At 40.9% G+C, this 23,364-nt stretch overlaps 1 protein-coding gene across 6 annotated transcripts in view; it reads right to left on the reverse strand.

The window, feature by feature from the left end:
• The window catches only part of znf462 (zinc finger protein 462), an 83,320-nt gene that overhangs the window by 44,053 nt on the left and 15,903 nt on the right, over positions 1–23,364 (reverse strand). Inside the window, exon 1 of one of the 6 annotated variants that reach the window (XM_072661410.1) lies at positions 14,561–14,616. The exons of the other annotated variants lie outside the window; for them this stretch is intronic. The gene's annotated coding sequence lies outside the window, so the exon portion shown is untranslated. Of the gene's footprint in view, positions 1–14,560; positions 14,617–23,364 lie in introns of those variants that run through there. 6 annotated transcript variants of the gene reach the window in all.

Genomic DNA, 23,364 nt, shown 5'->3' on the forward strand with positions numbered 1-23,364 from the left:
CTAACAAGTAATTAGCATAATGCTAATTATGCCTAAATCATCGCACACTCTCCATTCTGATGTTGGCACGCTGAAACATCTCGATCTTTTCTTCTAGCAGCTCTAAGCCGGGTTCGTGTTTCAGGGCCGGTTAAACACCAGTGCTGCAGGCTTGTGACTGGAAAGAACTTGTGGCCTTTCTGACCTTGCTCAATCCCCACAAATGCCAGCTTCTTCAGACCCTTTGATGAAGATCTCGGGCAGAGCTGTTAGATCCTCTTGCAAAGTCCTTCTCCGCCTTGCCTTAGACCTTGACCTTCATGCTTTAAGGTAATTACAGACGGCCTTTCTTTACTTTCCTGGAAGCATTTGGTCATTTTCTGCTTCCATAGTCAGTCTTTGCTGTGGAATAAGTGTGGAAAAATCAATGACATATGACACCTGCTGGGACTGTTGGGAGAGTATTCTACAGGGGGTTCTTCCGGCAGGGAGCCCAAAAATAATTTCAAAAAGCCTAGCAACCATCCAGGATACCAGAGATACCACATAAGGGATGCTGTAGGTCAGGGCTGCTCAATACTGGTCCTGGAGATCTACCACACCTGATCCAGATGATGAATTTCTTCAGGAGCAACTGAACATTAGAATCAGCTGTGTTAGATCTGAACTCTTAAGGGTGGTGGATCTCCAGGACCAGATTTAAGCAGCCCTGCTGTAGGTACTGCCTACCAACGAGGCAACAACTTCAGGCAACCACTTGTTCACTTTTGGGCTCATGTCAAAAATATATATTGTATATGTTGGCTCAGGAAAAAAATCACGGGCCATGGATGTGGCTATACATCACAGACCCCTGAGGGACCCAGGACCTCACTTTAAGAACCGCAGTATTAAAATGTTAACTTACGAGCCCTGTGTTAGAACAGGAAACTACAAACACTTGTAGAACAGGGGGTCTTCCAGGAACAGGGATGGGCATCACTGCTTCAGGGAACCAAAAAAAGTCACTCCTCTAATCTTTTCATTATCAAAGGGTTTTTTTGTGCAACCTTCCCGGCCAGGAACCACTGAGGAACCTCAATTTTGAAGAGTGGTAAGGCTTGTATGGATGAGGTTTGCCCACACACAGCTTTTCCAACCCATCAGTGAGGAACTGATCACTTCACATTATTATGTTTCTTGAGGAAACACAGTCGTGACAGCCTGCGAAACCAGATTTTGCACGCTAATCATGCACAGAGGCCTTTGCCTCGTCAGAGACCAGGTTCTATTCTGACCGAGCCATCTTCTTTCCACACCATAGCTTACATTCTTGATATAATAAGAAGCACGTTCTCCATCATTTATCCTGAGCAGGCCCCAGGACCAGTTCTGCCTTCACTCAACGACAGGCCGCAGATCAGCAGCGGCACATGCGCGATAGCCGGCAAGCCTCTGAAGAGCCTTCCTGAACCACGCTGTCTCTTTATCGTGGTCCTGCTCTGCAAATGTCACGCGGCAAGCGAAAGGAAGTTCCTGACGTGGGATTTGGGAGTTATTTTGGTTTGGGTTTTGGTGGCCCCACTGAGCACACAAAGGTTATGCAAGCAACAGAAATAACTGCTGCGACGACTTGGCCCGGGCATCGCTGTTTTGTAGAACAGTCTGGGTAGGACCACCCTGGAGCCATTAGGAGACAGCGGAGGTCAAGTGTAACCTACTGAAAAGAAGGCTTTTTAGACAGAACACCATCCTGATATTGCTCTTGAATTTGCACTTTTCTGAAGGCACTAAATGTCATTTCAACAGCTCTTTCACTTCAGCTGTTCATTGTTTCAGACCAGCATGAACTAGACTGACAATGTGAGAAATGACCACAAAACCCCGGAGCACTGGCAAGTTCTAGGCAAATTCATCAAAATACTCTTGATAGTATTACAAAAATAAACTGAAAAAAAAAACAAAACAGCGTAGGCGTATTATTTCTGTTCTGAAATCGGCTGATAATGATCTGATACTTAAAACATAAGTTACTAAGGTTTAAAGCTAAGGTTTAACCTGATACCTCTCTATTGCCACCTACACAAATTTATAGTCATCCATATTCATCTATACCCATTCAAACCCACTGCCTTGATCCAAACCCATACCCATCTCTCTACACCCACCCACACCAATCCATACCCATTTATACCATTCATACTCAGCCATACCCATTTATGCTAACCCGTACCCATTCATACCTATACACATCCATACTCATTCATACCATACCCATTCATACCTATACACATCCATACTCATTCATACCATACCCATTCATACCTATACACATCCATACTCAATTCATACCCATGCCCATTTATACCTATACACATCCATACTCATTCATACCATACCCATTCATACCTATACACATCCATACTCATTCATACCCATGCCCATTTATACCTATACACATCCATACTCATTCATACCCATGCCCATTTATACCTATACACATCCATACTCATTCATACCCATGCCCATTTATACCTATACACATCCATACTCATTCATACCCATGCCCATTTATACATATACACATCCATACTCATTCATACCCATGCCCATTTATACCTATACACATCCATACTCATTCATACCATACCCATTCATACCTATACACATCCATATTCATTCATACCATACCCATTTATACCTATACACATCCATACTCAATTCATACCCATGCCCATTTATACCTATACATCTCCATACTTATCCATACCCAAACCATCCATACTCATTTTTACCTATACACATCCATACCCAAACCATCCATAATCATTTATACCTATACACATCCATACTCAGTAGAGGGCAGCCAGAGCTTGTTTACATATGAGCCTTAAATCCTACATTGAGGGTCTAAATGAAAGCACTCAAGTAAATTACAAATGTTCCACCACACTATTTAAGTAACAGTCAGACTTTGAGTATTTGTTGCTGAGTATTTAAGGTTCTTCTAGCTTCCTTGTTCTCACAGGCTTGAACACCAAAGGTCATGAGCCACCTCATCGAAGTCTGAGCAGCTTCAACTTCCTCAAACCCTGAGATACGAGCTACAGGCAGCTTGTATTAGGAAGTCAGACACCTTTGGGATGAAACATTGATCTCATCTGCTACCCTCATCTGACTGGACAGTGAAGCTGGTGGACTATTCATCAGTTCCCCCTCATCCAACTCCGTCACATTTTCATGACATTTTTCTAAGTAAGTTCCTCACTGCTGTCTGTCTGCACACCACCTGCCATGGCTGAGTTTCCCTCTCCACACATTCCCCAACACCGTCTCAATGCTCCCAGGCCCATAGCCTACATTTTGTCCCTCTGCAGGACCATTGGTTAAGATTATGTGGGTTAATGTGCCAAGTTCTGTTTTGATTGGCCCCATTCAAAAAGCTGTCCAGACTAAAACACTCCCTATTACTTCAGCAGGAATGGGCGGGACTAAACTGCTGTAGGCTATGTGGGTGGGGATAAACTGCTGTTGGCTGAATGGTTTTAGCAAAACTGCTGTTAAGTGATCAGGCAGGGCTGAGCGCTTTAGACTAGGCGGAGCCAAACTGCTGTAGGCTGATTTGTTGGGGCTTACTGCTGTAGACTGGGTGGAGCTAAACTGCTATAGGCTAAATGGATGAGGCTTACTGCTGTAGCCTATATGATTTGAGCTATGGCTGAATGAGCAGGGCTAACTGCTGTGGGGCTAAACTATAGGCTGATCCAAAGAGGCTAATCTGCTGTTGGCTAAATAGGGCTACACTGCTAGAAGCTAAATAGAAGGGGTTAAATGAATGAAGGCTGAATGGGTGGAGCTAAAATACCATAGACTGCGTGAGGCTAGACTGCTGTAGCCTAAATGGGCGGGGTAGCTGCTGTATAGACTATATAGATGGGGCTACACTGCTATGAGCTGAATTAGAAGGGTTTAAGGGCTGGACTGAGATTAGTATTATCGACTGGAGGAGGCTAAATTGCTGTAGGCTGGGCTAAAGGGCGGGGTTAAAGGGACGTGGGCTGAATTAATAGCTAAAATGTTAGAATAGCACTGAATAGAAGGGTCTAAACTGATGTAGGCTGAACAGGTGAGGTAAACTGAATGGGTGGAGCTAAACTGCTGCAGACTGAATGGGTGGAGCTAAATGGCTGTAGTTCTAACGGACAGTGTTGAACTGCTTTAGGCTGAAATGATCAATTATGATTTTTTACGTTTTTAAACATCGATTAGATCTGGAGCTCTAGGTATCAAATTAACTGCACGCAAAATGTAAGATATGGGCCCTTTCATATTTATAACACAAGGCTCTGGATCTCCCAGTGTGACATGGTTCGTAATCTTCTGCTTCCCCCCCAAAAAATCATTGGCTTTTATTTCACAGCAAATCCATTCCAGGAACCAGATGGCAGCAGAACTAGGTCAACCATTAACCAACTAACATCTCAAAGAAGCAACCAACACAAGCCCCTTTCCAAAGAGCAGATTTCAGCCCTCTAACCTTTGTCATGCTTAAAAAAAATGGGATGAGAAAGAAAAACAGATAATGGGGGGGAAAAACAACACAGAGGAGAGCAGAGTCTGTGAAGAGCACCGAGTTCCTCAGCAGTTGCTAACATGGGACAATAACAAAGGACCTGTTTGTGTTGGTTTGGCCTTAGAGACTCACACTGCCGGTCCTTTTCCGCCGATAAAACATCAGATATCGTTCTCAGACTGCCATAACCGCAAACGCACCGCTGCTCAGGTGTAACTGAACATAACCTAGGTGTTTCCATATCTATGGTGGGAGGCAGCGATGAACTTGCAGAGCCCAGCAGATGCACAATAGTATCAGTGACAACAATTTATCAGCTGGCTTTCATATATAGATAGCGATATACTCCTTACTGTCTTTTTAACTAATGAAAATAAAGGGAAACAATAAAATAGGTAATTAGCTTTCAATCAGGTAATTAAGTTCACTCTCATTATTATTTATTCCTCAACATAATACTCTACAATACATCACTCAAGAAAACATTACTCAACAACACAGCACAATACTCCACAATACGACCCAATACTCTACAATACAGCACAATACTCCACAATACATTACTCAACAACACCGCACAATACTCTACAATACAGCACAATACTCTACAATACATTACTCAACAACACAGCACCATACTCTACAATACATTACTCAACAACACCGCACAATACTCTACAATACAACCCAATACTCTACAATACAACCCAATACTCTACAACACAGCACAATACTCCACAATACGACCCAATACTCTACAATACAGCACAATACTCCACAATACGACCCAATACTCTACAATACAGCACAATACTCTACAATACATTACTCAACAACACCGCACAATACTCTACAATACAACCCAATACTCTACAATACAGCACAATACTCTACAACACAGCACCATACTCTACAATACTCCACAATACAACCCAATACTCTACAATACAGCACAATACTCAACAACACAGCACCATACTCTACAATACCCCACAATACAACCCAATACTCTACAATACAGCACAATACTTAACAACACAGCACCATACTCTACAATACCCCACAATACAACCCAATACTCTACAATACAGCACAATACTTAACAACACAGTACCATACTCTACAATACCCCACAATACAACCCAATACTCTACAATACAGCACAATACTCTACAACACAGCACCATACTCTACAATACTTCACAATACAACCCAATACTCTACAATACAGCACAATACTCTACAATACTCTACAATACAGCACATTACTCTACAATACTCTACAATACTCCACAATACTCCACAATACAACCCAATACTTCACAATACAACCCAATACTCTACAATACTCCACAATACAACCCAATACTTCACAATACAACCCAATACTCTACAATACTTCACAATACAACCCAATACTCTACAATACAGCACATTACTCAACAACACAGCAAAATACTCTACAATACTCCACAATACAACCCAATACTCTACAATACAGCACAATACTCAACAACACAGCACCATACTCTACAATACCCCACAATACAACCCAATACTCTACAACACAGCACAATACTCCACAATACGACCCAATACTCTACAATACAGCACCATACTCTACAATACTCCACAATACAACCCAATACTCTACAATACATCCAAATACTCTTCGATACAGCACAATACTCTACAATACATCCAAATACTCTTTGATACAGCACAATACTCTACAATACATCCAAATACTCTTCGATACAGCACAATACTCTACAATACAGCCAAATACTCTTCGATACAGCACAATACTCTACAATACATCCAAATACTCTTCTATACAGCACAATACTCTACAATACAGCACGATACTCAACAATACTCTAGAATACTCTACAATACTCTAGAATACAGCAGGATACTCTACAATACTCAACAATACTCCACAATACAGCACGATACTCAACAATACTCTAGAATACTCTACAATACTCTAGAATACAGCAGGATACTCTACAATACTCAACAATACTCCACAATACAGCACGATACTCAACAATACTCAATACAGCACGATACTCTACAATACTCAACAATACTCCACAATACTGGACGATACTCAACAATACAGCACAATACTCTACAATACTCTACTCAACAATACTGTACAATATAGCACCATACTCCACAATACAGGAAGATACTCCACAATACATCACAATGTTCTACTATGCAGAGCAATAACCTACAACGTTCTGTACACAATTCTGTAAAGTTGTCATAACCGGACACTGATGATCCGTATCGAGCCCTTTTTGTAACCCTGTAGACATAAAGCTCGTATCTCTGCAGTGGATCCCCATTCCTACATTTGAGAAATGTTGATGTATCATGATATGTACATGATCCTAACCCACCTTTTCAGTATCAGGCACCCGTAATTGATATCGTACAACCATCATGAGGAACACAAAAAGTGCAAAAACAAACGAACAAAAAAAGACACGACTACAGACACAACATCAGACATCTCACATATCAAAACACCACCTCTCAGTGACCTGACTGCTAATTGAGCTACATATCTGGAGTGGTTTACCGGCGTTGATCTGCTTCCAGACAGGCCGGTTCTTTTATGACATTTGTTTGGGTTGAATTAAATGGTCTTAAAATATCAAATACACAAAAGCACTGAACCGCAGAAGGCCTGATCTGACAATGGAGCTGCTGTCGACACAGTGTCTGAACACGGCTGCTGTTAAATCAAATACGGAATATCTCATTAAGAAACATCCTCGCCGGTAAACACTGCAGCACACGAGCAGCGCAGGCGAGCTCGCCGTCGTCTGTTTTGCTGACTTTCGAGCGCTTTAAACTAGACCTTCCCTTCAAAAAATGCCATTTGCGGCAGCTGCGACTTTATGCTAATCCTTTACTGAAATTATAATTTGCTGTTTGATGTCTGGGAACCCGTACAGGAACGTCTGACCGACATCTAGCAGATGGCTAACTTCACCCAGCTACCCTTTAATACTGAATAATACCCCGTAGCATTCCTCCAGATGAATCACAAGCTTCTTGTCCTCCTTACACTCTCACACACACACACATACATTCACACACGGCCTAGCTGCGCTGTCTTGCTTGTGAGTCAAAGGCCTACAGCAGTTTAAACACCCTTCCTTGAGGGACTGTACTTTTGTGTCTACCAAGTCGTCTCTACTGTCTATTCAGAAAAAAGAGGTAGTTGCACAAACCACTCGTGTGCACTGGCCTCTTGCACAAGAACCTCAAAAGGAGATTAAGGTCTACAGGCCGATTCATGCTGCCTACCATGCAGTCCACCGGTAGGAAACCATAAGTGCCTTCTAGAGGTCTAATGACTTTTGAGAACTAAAAACCGCACATCTGCAGTGTTTACTTTAGTGTATGGTTTAGTGTTGTGTTTGTTGCATTTGAACTCTGCAAGAACTGTAGTATCATCCAATCAGCATTGTTTGTCTGTAGTATCTAGGCAGACACTATCGTGCAAGATCTTCCATTGGTTACCCTCAACATAATTAGGAATCTTGTAAGGTACTCTAAGATACCAAACAATACTCTTAAGTACAAAACAGTACTCTAAAATACAAGGTGATACTCTAAGATACCAAACGATACTTTCAGTACAATTCAGTACCATGATACAAAACAATCCTCTAATATACAATAGAATACTCTAAGACACAATACAATACTCTTAGTACAACAGTACTGAGAGTTAAAATATAAAACAATATTATAAAAAGCATTACATACTCAATAAGATAGTGTAAGTACTCCAAGATACATAACAATACTCGAAGATACAATCCTATAACCTACACAATACTCCAAAATAAAGTACTCTAAGACACAATGCGATACACTAAGATAGAAAATATTGAAATACAACATGATACTCAACGCAACACTCTAAGATTATCACAATACTCGGTATACAAGGTATACAACAACACTATATGATAAACCATAATACGCTAAACTACTCTAAAATACTCTAAGATATGCTACAATGCTCTAAGATGCGTTACAATGCTCTAAGATGCGCTACACTCCTCTAAGATGCGCTACACTCCTCTAAGATGCGTTACAATGCTCTAAGATGCGCTACACTCCTCTAAGTTATGCTACAATGTTCTAAGATGTGTTTCAATGCTCTAAGATGCGCTACAATACTCTAAGATGTGTTACACTCCTCTACAATATGCTACAATGCTCTAAGATATGCTACAATTCTGTAAGATGCGTCACAATTCTGTAAGATGCGTCACAATGCTCTGAGATGCGTCACAATGCTCTGAGATGCGTTACAATGCTCTGAGATGTGTTACAATGCTCTAAGATGTGTTACAATGCTCTAATATATGCTACAATGCTCTAAGATGCGTTACAATGCTCTAAGATGTGTTACAATGCTCTAAGATGTGTTACAATGCTCTGAGATATGCTACAATGCTCTGAGATATGCTACAATGCTCTGAGATGCGTTACAATGCTCTAAGATGCATTACAATGCTCTAAGATGTGTTACAATGCTCTGAGATATGCTACAATGCTCTGAGATATGCTACAATGCTCTAAGATATGCTACAATGCTCTAAGATATGCTACAATGCTCCAAGATGCGTTACAATGCTCTGAGATGCGTTACAATGCTCTGAGATGCGTTACAATGCTCTAAGATATGCTACAATGCTCTAAGATGCGTTACAATGCTCTGAGATATGCTACAATGCTCTAAGATATGCTACAATGCTCTAAGATATGCTACAATACTCTAAAATATGCTACAATTCTCTAAGATGCGTTACAATGGTCTAAGATGCGTTACAATGCTCTAAGATATGCTAAAATGCTCTGAGATATGCTACAATTCTCTAAGATGCATTATAATGCTCTAAGATATGCTACAATGCTCTAAGATGCGTTACAATGCTCTAAGATATGCTAAAATGCTCTGAGATATGCTACAATTCTCTAAGATGCATTATAATGCTCTAAGATATGCTACAATGCTCTAAGATGCGTTACAAAGCTCTAAGATATGCTACAATGCTCTAATATATGCTGCAATGCTCTGAGATATGCTACAATGCTCTAATATATGCTGCAATGCTCTGAGATATGCTACAATGCTCTAAGATGCGTTACAATGCTCTAAGATGTGTTACAATGCTCTAAGATGTGTTACAATGCTCTAAGATGTGTTACAATGCTCTAAGATATGCTACAATGCTCTGAGATATGCTACAATGCTCTAAGATGCGTTACAATGCTCTAAGATATGCTACAATGCTCTAAGATGCGTTACAATGGTCTAAGATGCGTTACAATGCTCTAAGATGCGCTGCAATGCTCTATAATATGCTAAATCCTCTAAGATATGCTACAATACTCTAAGATATGCTACAATACTCTAAGATGCGCTGCAATGCTCTAAGATATGCTACAATACTCTAAGATGCGCTACAATGCTCTAAGATACAGGACTGTTTGTAGTATCAAGGTAGATACAGCCACACAAGCTCTTCCATTGGTTACTTTTTCAGGAGCTGGACTGAAGATCATAAATATCAAATTTACCACCAAAATAATTTGAATTCAACCAATCCTGTAAGAAGTTCCAGTTGGTGGGACCAATTTTGTGAGTGACCTCTGGACATCTGAAAGGTCTCTGAGATACAATTCCATGCTGTAAGATACAATACTCTATACTCACAACCCCTAGAAGGGTTCTAGGATTAGATGTTTTACACACATCTAAGATGTGTTACAATGCTCTGAGATATGCTACAATGCTCTGAGATATGCTACAATGCTCTAAGATGCGTTACAATGCTCTAAGATGTGTTACAATGCTCTAAGATGTGTTACAATGCTCTGAGATATGCTACAATGCTCTGAGATATGCTACAATGCTCTGAGATATGCTACAATGCTCTGAGATATGCTACAATGCTCTAAGATGCGTTACAATGCTCTAAGATGTGTTACAATGCTCTGAGATATGCTACAATGCTCTGAGATATGCTACAATGCTCTAAGATATGCTACAATGCTCTAAGATATGCTACAATGCTCTAAGATGCGTTACAATGCTCTAAGATGCGTTACAATGCTCTAAGATATGCTACAATGCTCTAAGATGCGTCACAATTCTCTAAGATGCGCTGCAATGCTCTATAATATGCTAAATCCTGTAAGATGCATCACAATTCTGTAAGATGCGTCACAATGCTCAGAGATATGCTACAATGCTCTGAGATATGCTACAATGCTCTAAGATATGCTACAATTCTCTAAGATGCGTTACAGTGGTCTAAGATGCGTTACAATGGTCTAAGATGCGTTACAATGCTCTGAGATATGCTACAATGCTCTAAGATATGCTACAATGCTCTAAGATATGCTACAATGCTCTAAGATGCGTTACAATGGTCTAAGATGCGTTACAATGCTCTAAGATGCGTTACAATGCTCTAAGATATGCTAAAATGCTCTGAGATATGCTACAATTCTCTAAGATGCATTATAATGCTCTAAGATATGCTACAATGCTCTAAGATGCGTTACAATGCTCTAAGATATGCTACAATGCTCTAAGATGCGTTACAATGCTCTAAGATATGCTACAATGCTCTAAGATATGCTGCAATGCTCTGAGATATGCTACAATGCTCTAAGATGCGTTACAATGCTCTAAGATGTGTTACAATGCTCTAAGATGTGTTACAATGCTCTAAGATGTGTTACAATGCTCTAAGATATGCTACAATGCTCTGAGATGCGTTACAATGCTCTAAGATATGCTACAATGCTCTAATATATGCTGCAATGCTCTGAGATATGCTACAATGCTCTAAGATGTGTTACAATGCTCTAAGATGTGTTACAATGCTCTAAGATATGCTACAATGCTCTAAGATATGCTGCAATGCTCTGAGATATGCTACAATGCTCTAAGATGCGTTACAATGCTCTAAGATGTGTTACAATGCTCTAAGATGTGTTACAATGCTCTAAGATATGCTACAATGCTCTGAGATATGCTACAATGCTCTAAGATGCGTTACAATGCTCTAAGATATGCTACAATGCTCTAAGATGCGTTACAATGCTCTAAGATATGCTACAATGCTCTAATATATGCTGCAATGCTCTGAGATATGCTACAATGCTCTAAGATGTGTTACAATGCTCTAAGATGTGTTACAATGCTCTAAGATGTGTTACAATGCTCTAAGATATGCTACAATGCTCTGAGATATGCTACAATGCTCTAAGATGCGTTACAATGCTCTAAGATATGCTACTATGCTCTAAGATGCGTTACAATGCTCTAAGATGCGTTACAATGCTCTAAGATGCGTTACAATGCTCTAAGATGCGTTACAATGCTCTAAGATGCGCTGCAATGCTCTATAATATGCTAAATCCTCTAAGATATGCTACAATACTCTAAGATATGCTACAATACTCTAAGATGCGCTGCAATGCTCTAAGATATGCTACAATACTCTAAGATGCGCTACAATGCTCTAAGATACAGGACTGTTTGTAGTATCAAGGTAGATACAGCCACACAAGCTCTTCCATTGGTTACTTTTTCAGGAGCTGGACTGAAGATCATAAATATCAAATTTACCACCAAAATAATTTGAATTCAACCAATCCTGTAAGAAGTTCCAGTTGGTGGGACCAATTTTGTGAGTGACCTCTGGACATCTGAAAGGTCTCTGAGATACAATTCCATGCTGTAAGATACAATACTCTATACTCACAACCCCTAGAAGGGTTCTAGGATTGGTGGAAAAACGTTTGCATGGTTCCATCAATTGGGTCAATGAAACAAGGGTTCTTTTAGGGTTCTTCAGTTCTAAAGAGAACCATCAGGCTTAAATGTGTCTTTGCCTGGAGACAGGGTCCTTCAAACATGAAGAAACCATCTCGTAGATGGTTCTTTATGGATTTTCTTGAACAAAAGGTTCTACATAAAAGTCGAACCAAGTTCCACTGTTGAAAGAACCCTTTTTTAGGACTCCAGAGCGACAGTCAGCCAGTGAAAAAGCAAGGAGCGCAAAGGTCCGGCGTCTCCCAGGACAACAGCTGAAGCTGTCCGCACTGGAGGAGCCGCCGCCTCGCCTGGCTGACAGAATAATCTTCTGCATCGGAGCAGCAGCGGCCGGCCGAGAGCTAGCGTAGCTCACAGGACTCCATTTCACACACACTCGGAGCCACTGCAGCGTCGCAGCAACCGCTGACACCGGTCAGCCACCATTTTGTGCTGCTCAAGGCCATGAAGAGGGCCTTTCTCTTTTCCTTCTTTTTTTGTTCTCGTTTCTCCACGCTTCCCTCCTTGCCCACTTCTACAAGCCCTGCTATCTTATTACACAGATGGGATGGAGTAACCTAGAGCAAAGACCTCAGCCAGCTTCCGTTCTTGCCTTCTTTCTGTTTTTTTCTTCTTCTAACCCCCGATTACCCCCCCCCCCCCCCCTCGCACTCGCGTTGCCATTGGTGCTTGTGAAAGCAGAACTAAGAAGCTCTCTTTTTTTTGTAGAAGGCCACCTCAAGGTCTTCTCCACTGCTGACACAGTCTGGGCAGATCTGATGACATGCCCCGAAGAAGAAGAACAAGAGGTTCAGTTCCCGGGAAGATAGAAGTTAGTTCTTGCTTGGGGGCTACATAAAGCTGCATAATGCTACATAAATGGTTATAGCCCCTGTTTAGTAGGGTATGTACTGTACATGTACGTTTATATACTTCTAATCACTGCATTCTTGGATAAAGTGAAGGTAAAGGTCCTAAAAAAAAAAAAGTTCAGGTTCTTTCTGAAAGGTTCTTCAGAGTACACCGTCACACTGCTCCAACCTGTCTGGGAACCACTGAAGTTCTCTTGTGTTTCTGTGAAGACGAACAGGAAGAAGCTGGGTTCCTTCTAGGGTGGGAATGTTCTAGAAGACCTTCCCTCAACAGTGCTACATCAATGAAGTTCCCAAGAAGCAAATGCAGTGGTTCTCATTGTAGAACCAGCTTTGAATGGTTCCGAGTAGTCACAGCCAGAACATGGTTCCGTGGTTCGAGAATTCACATACACTGATCTATTAAAACGCCACCCAGAAGGATTGGCCGATGGTTCTACGTGAAATTTGGCATGTCAACGAATCATTTAGATGCTGGGCTGCATTCGGGACATTCATCTTTTTTTTGTGGGGGGGGGGGGGGTCCCACAGTCTTGACTGACGACGCTAGTGGAACCCATTTTGATACTATGTTGAATTAGAAGAACCCTCCCGCACATGCAATCACACCATCAACCGACAGCAGGTCATCACGTCTGCTGCAGTCGTTGATTTCCTCTGGTTTCAGCACCAGTGAGGCCTCTCCACTGGCTCCACATGAGGATGAGCTTAATGAACAGAAAGTGCTGAGCAGGCTCGTGTCTCTAAACCCAATCTGTCATTCTGAGGAAGCCGGACGGAGCTCCTCTTAAGAGGGCCGCGGGGCTTCGAACAAGAAGAACAGGCACGCAAACAAGAACTGCAATCCCCTCCACACTCTTAACACTCAAAAATGTAACCTCATGTGACCTACTGTACAGAGTTTAACCACTCCGAAAAGCGCTTCCCCCGCGAGGACGTTTTTTACACCGCGAAGGATTACTGGGTAAGAGGAGGGGCGCCAAGGTCATAAAGCTGGAAAATAACCGGGAAGTGTTTTTCCACTGAGACAGTTCCTTCAGGAAACCGAGGAGCGCACTCCACCGTTCCACCTCTCTGCACTTGGCACCGTTTGGGTGGATTCGCTCAGGCCAACGCCTGCTAAGATCAAACTGCATTACGGATCAAAGGGTGAACCTGGGCTTCTCAAATTCCTGACCCAAGAAGAAACGCTTTCCCAGACTCCAGGCGGGCATCTGCGGGCGCTCTGCTCAAGGCCGGAAGGCGACGTAACACCTGGCAGGTCGTGGCAAGAAGAACTCGTCTTACCACACGGCTGCATTTGGAGAATGTTTCCGAGGAGAATTCCGGTGTGGAAGACAAAGGTGTCTCCAGAGATCGCCGTGCCTTGGAACAACCAGTCGTGCCAGCACGAGTGCCTTTCCTCAAGCCCACACGACACAAAACACTCCTTCATGTCTCCGAGGCTTTCAGTATCTGCCTGGCTGAGGTCGTTCTGAAGGAAGCTGTCCAGGCTGTCGGTGGACGTGGGCCAAGACTTTGCAGCTTTGCCTCCTTCTGTGCAATCCTGACATTGCAAATACTACAGTTACAGCATGCGGGTGGAGTTACATGCTGGCCTGGAGGCCTTCAAGGACATATACTGCATGGCCTGGCCCAGCACTTCTTCTTGCTTGCTGAGGGTCTCAGATCAGCAGGGAAGAAGACTATGACATTTTAGAGAAATTGGACTTGGAAAAGACTTGGACTAAATTTCAGTGTTAATGGGGGGGCTTTTCAAGAGCCCTTTAGTCAAGGCAATGGTTCTGTTCAAAGACCTGACAATCATTTGAAGGCTTGAATGGTCCTTTGCCTGGTTTAAGGGTTCTTTAGAATAGTCAAAGAACCCATTTTCTACTACATGCATCCCTCTTTTGTTTCGAATGCAGGGATGTCCCGATCTGAACCAGTGGATGGGAATCTGGGCTGATCCAGGCGTATTTTCATGGATCAGGTGTTTTAAAGGTGCGTTCACACTTTGGTTCTAGGTCTGGTTCTGTTGACATGAACCAGGGGTGCTCTGTTAGCACGGTTTGTTCCTTCCTCTTCCAGGGGTTCCTTAATGAAGGAAATGGTTCTCTATAGAAGAATGTATAGGTATGGTTCGACATAGAACCAGGACAACTCCCAAAACCGTACTTTATCTGGTACGGTTCTTTATCTGGTAAAATAGTTCTTCAGGCAAGGAACATCTGGATGCGTGGCTGGTTAAGGTGTCCTAGAGTACATTCTTGGAAGCGGGGGGTCATTAATGAGGTTCTTTATAGATCCATAGCTACACCATGGACCAAGGAACCATGTGGAACCAAGTGGTTGTTGACCTGGTTGAACACGCCACCAGTTTTCTAAGTATTATCTAATAATTATAATAATGAGAAACGTAAAAAGTGACACAGTGAAAAGTATTGAACACATGAAGAAAGAGAGATGCAAAAAGCCATGGAAACTCACGACACCAGCTGAATTCTACCAGTAATTAGTTCAAATTAATATCAGCTGGTTGAACCCATGGCCTATAAAAAGGTGTCTCATTACCCTAGGTGCCACACAAGAAACATCTCATGATGGGTAAAACCAGTGAGCTCTCTCAAGACCTTCACAACCGTATTGTTGCAAAATGTACTGATGGCATTGGTTCCAGAATAATTTCTAATCTACTGAAGGTTCCACTCAGCACTGTTGGGGCCGTAATCTGGAAGTGGAAAAAACGTCATTTTACAATAAACCGGCCACGACCAGGTGCTCCCTGCAAGATTTCAGACAGGAGTGAAGGAGTGAAGAGAATTATCAGAAGAGTTGTCCAAGAGCCAAGGACCACATGTGGAGAGCTACTGAAAGACCTGGGAAGAAAACAATAAGTAATGCACTCAACCGCCACGGCCTGGGTGCATGCTTACCATGAAAAATCAAACTCTTTGGATGCCATAATACACACCATGTTTGGAGGTCAAAAGGCACTGCATATCACCCCAAGAACACCATTCTAGCAGTGAAGTTTGGAGGTGAGAGCATCACGGTCGGGGGCTGATTTCTTCAGCATAATTGAAGGAAGGATGAATGGATGATGAAGATAAGACAAAGATCCCGAACACACAGCCAAGGAATCTCGCAAACTGGTTTCAGAGGAAGAAAATAAAGCTGCTAGAACGGCCCAGCCAATCACCTGACCTGAATCCAGGAGCCCACAAAAAGCTTCATACAGGAGGCGTCTTGGATGAAGTATTAAATAAAATTCAGTAAGCATGTTCAATACTTTTCCCCCTGTGTCGTTTCTCATTATTAGACATGACTTAATTTATGGATTATCTATGGTTTGATTTTGAGTGGATTGGATGGGTTGTTACCTGTGAGAATTTCATGTCAATAGTGTGTTTAGAAATATTTACTAGACAAATGGTGACGTGTTCAATCCTTATTTCACCTGTTATATACAAGGAAAACGTCTTGTAGATGGTTCTATATAGAACCACGACTATTAAAATAACCATTCAGATGCTTATATGGTTCTTTATACAAGAAAAGTATCTTGTAGATGGTTCTATATAGAACCACGACTACAAAAATAACCAATTAGATGCCTATATGGTTCTTTATGCCAGAAAAGTATCTTGTAGTTGGTTCTGTATAGAACCACGACTATTAAAATAACCATTGAGATGCTTATATGGTTCTTTATGCCAGAAAAGTATCTTGTAGTTGGTTCTATATAGAACCACGACTACAAAAATAACCATCCAGATGCTTATATGGTTCTTTATGCCAGAAAAGTATCTTGTAGTTGGTTCTATATAGAACCATGACTACAAAAATAACCATTCAGATGCTTATATGGTTCTTTATGCCAGAAAAGTATCTTGTAGTTGGTTCTACATAGAACCACGACTACAAAAATAACCATTCAGATGCTTATATGGTTCTTTATGCCAGAAAAGTATCTTGTAGTTGGTTCTGTTTAGAACCACGACTACAAAAATAACCATTCAGATGCTTATATGGTTATTTATACCAGAAAAGTATCTTGTAGTTGATTCTATATAGAACCATGACTACAAAAATAACCATTCAGATGCTTATATGGTTCTTTATACCAGAAAAGTATCTTGTAGATGGTTCTATATAGAACCACGACTACAAAAATAACCATTCAGATGCTTATATGGCTCTTTATGCCAGAAAGGTATCTTGTAGATGGTTCTGTATAGAACCATTACTACAAAAACAACCATCCAGATGCTTATATGGTTCTTTATACCAGAAAAGTATCTTGTAGATGGTTCTACATAGAACCACGACAACAAAAATAACCATTCAGATGCTTATATGGTTCTTTATACCAGAAAAGTATCTTGTAGTTGGTTCTATATAGAACCACAACTACAAAAATAACCATCCAGATGCTTATATGGTTCTTTATGCCAGAAAAGTATCTTGTAGTTGGTTCTGTATAGAACCACGACTACAAAAAATAACCATTTAAATGCTTATATGGTTCTTTATGCCAGAAAAGTATCTTGTAGTTGGTTCTATATAGAACCACGACGACAAAAATAACCATTCAGATGCTTATATGGTTCTTTATACCAGAAAAGTATCTTGTAGATGGTTCTGTATAGAACCATTACTACAAAAACAACCATCCAGATGCTTATTATATGGTTCTTTATACCAGAAAAGTATCTTATATGGCTCTTTATGCCAGAAGCGTATCTTGTAGTTGGTTCTATATAGAACCACGACTACAAAAATAACCATTCAGATGCTTATATGGTTCTTTATGCCAGAAAAGTATCTTGTAGTTGGTTCTATATAGAACCACGACTACAAAAATAACCATTCAGATGCTTATATGGTTCTTTATGCCAGAAAAGTATCTTGTAGTTGGTTCTATATAGAACCACGACTACAAAAATAACCATTCAGACGCTTATATGGTTATTTATACCAGAAAAGTATCTTGTAGTTGGTTCTATATAGAACCACGACTACAAAAATAACCATTCAGATGCTTATATGGTTCTTTATGCCAGAAAAGTATCTTGTAGTTGGTTCTATGTAGAACCACGACTACACAAATAACCATTCAGACGCTTATATGGTTATTTATACCAGAAAAGTATCTTGTAGATGGTTCTGTATAGAACCATTACTACAAAAACAACCATCCAGATGCTTAAATGGTTCTTTATACCAGAAAAGTATCTTATATGGCTCTTCATGCCAGAAGCGTATCTTGTAGATGGTTCTGTATAGAACCACGACTACAAAAATAACCATTCAGATGCTTATATGGTTCTTTATGCCAGAAAAGTATCTTGTAGTTGGTTCTATATAGAACCACGACTACAAAAATAACCATTCAGATGCTTATATGGTTCTTTATCCCAGAAAAGTATCTTGTAGTTGGTTCTTCATATAACCATAACATCTAAAAAAATCGGTCTGATGAAAAAACCTTTAGATGGTTCTATAGGGTGCCTTTTAAAAAAATATTTTCTATACAGCACCATAATGAATAGAACAATAATGGTTCTTCAAGGATCCTTCAACCCCTTTTGCTCTGTGACATTTATTACATCCTTAGGATTACTAATCAGTAACTATTCATGCAAAGCAATGCAAATTGCTGGGGGGGGGAAGCCAGGAACCACCAGTGGTTCTGAGGAATTAAGGCAATGGTTCTATGTAGAATATAGATATACTGTCACTTTCCACATTAAGACCGTCATCTTCTGAATGCCTGGGTCGACGAGAAGTTTCAATTGCTCCTCAAAAAGACACATAAACAGAGGCGAACCGCCTCCTAACAGCAAACCAGCGGCTTGTGGTGGAAAGACGAGAGACCCATTAATATTAACTCTCTGGTGAGGCCTTCCCCTTCCAACTCCTTCAATGTTTAATCAGACTTGGAAACCAGCACCTCTGTAGCCCAGAGGAACCAAGAGCAGTGGATCTTTCTCTCTCCCTCTCTCTCGCCCTCTCTCTCTTTCTCCCACAAGACCACTCCTGTTCCCTCTGAAAGGAAGCCTTGTCCTGGTTGGGCCTCCAAGGGAACAGACTTCTCCATACAGCTCTGGGTTTTTCCATTCACAGCGGCGAGGCTGGAAGAATTTGTTGCGCACGGTGTCTTGCTTCAATGGGGGTAAAAGAAAAGGGGGCCAGTTTAGATGCCCGGGAATTATCGTGGCGTCTCCCCTATGAACTAGAGTTGCTCTGTGATTTCAGAATGGTATTGGTATCAGCAGAGAAATGCTTAAAATGGGAATTATGAGAATTATCAGAGAGATAATGCTGGTGATATCTGTGCTGAACTCACTGCACTTTAGGGAAAAAGGGTTCTATTTACTAATCGGAAGTGTTACTTTGACAAAGTGGAACCATTTTTAGAAGCTTCCATCTACAGGGGATTTTCTTTGTGTATGAAGAACCATTTACCCAGGCCGAGAACTATCTGAGGTACAATAGGTTCACCACTAGAAAAGTCAGGTGCCTAATTGGTTCTTCGGATTCTGTGTATATAACCATAGCCATTTCACCAGGGTGATCAGGCTGTAAATACCTGCAGGGTGTGTGACAGGACTCAGACATTGAGAAGAGTGCTGGGCAAAGAGTGTCTTGTTGGATGTGTGGGAAAAGGGGTCGCAAAGCAGATGTTAATGATTGGCTAAAAGAAATGATTGCATGAAGTAGTATGTTGTATGAAGTAGCTAAATCTGCCGGTCTATGCAAGCATATGGTCATACAGGTCTACCAGCAGTGGCAGAAATCCCAGTCTACAGGAAATTCTTATCATTCTCGTTATTCTTGAGCAGAAGTGAGCAAAGGCCTCCTGTGTGCCACTCTGCTCCATATGTTTGTGGTTTGCAGTTCCCTCTGGAGTGTTATTTCTGAAATAGGTAGTGAAGGATTTGCATTTTTGACTTTTAAAAATAATGCTTGCCTGGAAGCGAAGCGGTTTTCTTTAATAAGACGCACTGCTGGTAGACCTTTTTGCCATTTTGCCACTGCTGGTGGACCTGTATGACCGTATGCTTCCATACACCTGCAGATTCAGCTACTTCCTTTACACTATGCCCAAAAGCCATCACTTTTTTTTAGCCAATTCTTAACATCTGCTTTGCGACCCGTTTTCCACACATCCAACAATACATTAACTGCACTGCACTCTTCTCAATGTCTGAGTTCCTTCGCACACCCACAGGTATTTACAGGGTGTGCAATGCCTGTAGGAGCCTGAAGTTTTTAAATTGCCATCTACACAAAACTGCTGCCTTTAGTAAAGAAGCCTTAAAGAACCAACTTTTTATAGGTTTACTTAACTATAATATATGCAACTGATAGATGCTGAAATATTCTCTTTCTACATTTTCTTTGATTTTATTTGATTTGGTTGAACAGCTTTGCTTGGTTTGGTTTCTTATAGTATTGTTATACCTTGTATTGTTACTAATACGCAGCTGCTTTGTAAAAGATGGTCCTCCTGAACATACTCTGCTTTACGTAAAGGCTGACTTTATGTATAGACAAATCCTGTATGTTGGCAAATAATATGGCCTGTCGGGATCAGCCTACGAATCCTATATCGGTGCGTCCTTCCTAACGACTGACCACTCTGCTGTCCTAGAAAACACAGGGACAATCTAAAAGCCTGAGGGGGGTTGGTGTCAGAGCTGGCATCTGGGGAAAACGAGGATATGTGTCAGCGTTTCACGAGCGTCAGCATCAGCAGGTCCCTCAGAAAACGCTTCGTTTCGTAAAGACGCACAGGCAAGGAGTTCAGAGCAAGGAGAAACTGAAAGGGGATGACATTGGAGTTTGCCTGCAGACATAGTTTGCTTACTGTATTTTGGTCCAATATTATTATTTCTATTATTGTAATTATTATTATTAATGCTATTATTTCACTGAAGCTTATCTTTCTGTATATTAGTATTAATATATAATTATAATTATAATAATCTATTAATATATAATTATATATAATCGATTAATATATAATTAATCTATGTAATTAATATATATGATATATACGATACATATGATATATTAGAGAATTTATGGGCACACAGAAGTATAAACATGAATATATATAAATATGAATATATATATATATATATATATATATATATATATATATATATATATATATATATATATAAATATACTTAAAAAACCCTATACACTACATGTCTGAATGTTTGCGGACAGGGTATAAAAACCCTATATAATTTCAACACCCTGACATTACCAACACGCTTGTTGCTGAATGCAATCAAATTCTCACAGCAATGCTCCAAAATGTACAACAAGGCCTTCCATTGACAGTATTTCCACTGGGCTGAAGGTCTACAGGTGACATTCGAGTGATACATGCATCTCTATCGTCCAGCGGAAAAGGCTTTCTACCAGATTTTGGAGCGGCATTGCTGTGAGGATTTGCTTGCATTCAGCGACGAGAGGTCAGTGAGGTCAGGGTGTTGATGGATGGATCGATGTTCACCACCCCATCTCATCCCCAACTCTTCCCAAAAGTCAATCCAGAGAACACTGTTCCACTGCTCCACACCTGAATGCACTGAAGTGGTGACCACAAACATTTGGACACACAGTGTATGCGCAAACCCCCCCTGCAATTTACTGGGAGAAATAACACCTTGTTTCTGTTACAGCAGTTTGCAAGAGAGACACTGCCGCAAGTGCTCTTTTGCGAGTGGACTGCGGTGCTGCTGTGGCTTGATATGATGATTTAAGCGGGTGGATCTGTGCGGTTCTGTACCTTAGTGTTCTGTGGGTAGTCTTGCATGTTTGGTCTCGTAGTGGTGCCTCACATTACCACTCGTCACAATGGCCACAGTTTCATCAAAAAAAAATGAAGCACACCGGCCCTGTCACTGTTTCGTTGTGCAGTTTTCTGCTTAAATCACGTCGCTACAGAGAGTCTCAATGGTGACACTGGTGCCACAGAATTGTTTTTGACAGACCGCTAAGAGGTAATATAAGAGGCAATTTCGCGTACCAACTGGCTGAGTGAACCTGTGATCTTAGGTAAGCTGAGGTTGGGTCTCCTTGTTTGAATTATTACTGAAAAGGGAAGTAGACCTATAGAGACATGACTGCATCATCCCTACCACAATGGCCGCCACGCTTGCTCAGCATTGCTACTGCGGCATTAGCATTGCCCAGCATCACTACGCTACGCTACCGCGGCGTTAGTCACAAGCTATGTTGATGAGGTCCTGGGCCCTTTAGAGCTAAACACTAGTAAATATGTGGGTACATCATAAGACTCTGACGGCAAGGCTCGAGTCTTGCCTTTACCAGGCAGGGTCACATGGAATGCTGCAGGAAACATTTCAGACCCTTTATTTTATTTTTAATTTTATTATTACTTTATTTTATTTACTCTGTCCCTTATATATAAATTTATTATTATTCAAGTCCGGACCCAATAGGAGTCAGCCTATTGAGTAGGCCTGATGTGAACAACAACGCGTCATCTGTGTGTATTAGACTGTATATAATGGATAAGAAGTATAATATGTGTATTATATATTAGCAGATTTATTACAAATAGTGTATATTATATTCATTAATAATAATAATAATAATAATAATGTACAGTCTTATGCAAATGTTTGGGCATCCTTTTATCTTGTTAAACACAACCTCTATAGCTAATCAAACATAAAATACAGTATTTTCAGTAAATCCAAAAGCACAGTTACACTGTTTCTCATAACATAAATAATTCAAATCATTAACGTCTACTCAAAGGTGGCAGAAATCACAGCCTGTACATGCTTTCCATTCCAAAGGGCCATTCAAAAAGCTTCAATTAGTGTCTCTTCGGGTAGAAAAAGGGTGAATTTTGAAGTATATTTTGGATCATTATCCTGTTTTGGATAAGCCATCCTCTTCTCAGCATCAGCCTTTTTGGTTTGGTTTGACATTTGCATCCAGGATTTGCTGATATTGCCAATGCCAGCGGACGCTGCGCAACCCCTGACGCACGATACATCCACCTCCACTCTACACACTTGGCAAGCTGCTCTTTTCATGATATGCAGTTCCTTTTT

This window comes from Salminus brasiliensis, chromosome 18 (genome assembly GCF_030463535.1).
Source record: "Salminus brasiliensis chromosome 18, fSalBra1.hap2, whole genome shotgun sequence".
Taxonomy (NCBI): Eukaryota; Metazoa; Chordata; class Actinopteri; order Characiformes; family Bryconidae; genus Salminus; species Salminus brasiliensis.